Source organism: Marmota flaviventris, chromosome X, assembly GCF_047511675.1.
Source record: "Marmota flaviventris isolate mMarFla1 chromosome X, mMarFla1.hap1, whole genome shotgun sequence".
Classification (NCBI taxonomy): domain Eukaryota; kingdom Metazoa; phylum Chordata; class Mammalia; order Rodentia; family Sciuridae; genus Marmota; species Marmota flaviventris.
In genome coordinates, this window is record NC_092518.1 from 117,948,261 (window position 1) to 117,950,078 (window position 1,818).

Sequence of the window (1,818 nt, forward strand, 5' to 3'; positions counted from 1 at the left end):
ATATACTAGAATATTGGTCAGCCTTAAAAAGGAAAAAATCTTGTCACAGAATACAACATGGATGAATTTTGAGGTTACTATGCCAAGTGAAATAAGTCAGTCATAAAAAGACAAATATTATGTGATTCTATCTATATGTGGGATCTAAAGCAGTCAAATTCATAGAAAAAGTAAGTAGAATGATGGCTGGGGAGGGAGGCATAGGAGTTGTTTAATGAGTACAGAGTTTCATATTTGAAAGATGAAAAAGTTCTAGAGAGTTCAAGTGTAGCTTATGGTAGAACATTTGCCTAGTATGTACAAGGGCTTGGGTTTCATCTCTAGTACTGGGGAAAAAAGTCCTGGAGATATTTCAAAATATGAATTTACTGGTGAGAGATCATGGCAGCATGGACTAGAGGAATGGAGAGAAATGATGTTGGTTGGGAACTATATTAGACAGAATGTTGCATGGAGTTGCTAAGAGTTTGCATGTATGTCTAGAATAAAAGAGAAATAACATTGATTGAATGAATTCCTGCCTGAACCACTAGGTAAATAGTAGTGACAGTGGGGTAAAAGAGCTGACGACTTAAGAAAGCTGATTGTGCCAAACTCTTTCTGATTCAGTGTTCAGTAACCTTGTGTGATAACTTGAAATCAGCCATGTTTGGATTATTTACATTATATAATAATCTGCAAACACTACAAACCAGGGCTTCTCAACCTTCTCATCCCTGCATACCACATATAGGTGGCTGGTTGTTATGCTTTTGGCAGCACATCAACAACTGGTGTCATTAATTGGGTTGGCAAATGCTGTACATAGAGGTTTGTTGGGAGAGGGGGGTCAGGGGTTCAGGTTAAGCTCATGCATCACGTTGAGTTTAAAAATTGTCTTGGACATGCCAGAGGAGACACTATTTATGCATTTAAATTGAAATACACAGGGGCTGGGGTTGTGGCTCAGTGGTAGAGTGCTTGCCTAGCACATGTGAGGCACTGGGTTCGATTCTCAGCACCACATGAAAATAAATAAAATAAAATTGTGTCCACCTATGACTAAAAAAATAAATATAAAAAAATAAAAATAAATAAATTGAAATACAGAAGAATGAAATTGGATCCTCATTTCTGACCATATAAATAATCAATTCAAAATTGATTAAACAATTAAAACATAAGACTTGAAACTATAAAACACCTAGAAGAAAACAGCAAAAACTTCTTAATATTGTCCTGGCAATTATTTCTTGGCTATGATCCTGAAAGCACAGGTGACCAAAGAAAATAATTTTGGAGATCTAATGTACAGCATGGTGCCTTTAGTTAATAATAATAATGTACTGTATATATGAAAATTCCTAAAAGGGATCCTAAATGCTCTCAACATGAAAAAGTGGTAAGTATGTGACCAGGAACAGTGACACATGCCTGTTATCCCAGCAGCTTGTGAGGCTAAGGCAGGAGGATTGCAAGTTTAAAGCCAGCCTCAAGCAATTTAGTAAGCCCTAAGCAACTTAGCAAGACCCTCTCTCAAAATAAAATATAAAAAGGGCTGGGGATGTGGCTAAGTGGTAAGGCACCCCTGGATTCAATCCCTGTTAACAACAACAACAACAAAGTGATAAGTAGGTGAGGTGCTAAATATGTGGATATGTTAATTGGCTTAAATTAATAATTTATTATTACATGAATTTATTGTAATCATAAAAATATATGATTTTTATTTGTCAGTTTTACCTTAACAAAGTTAGGGGGAAATAATAAAAAACTTAAAGCAGTAACAAAACCAATAATAACAACCAAAAAAGAGAAAAGGGATACAGTTATCCTGAT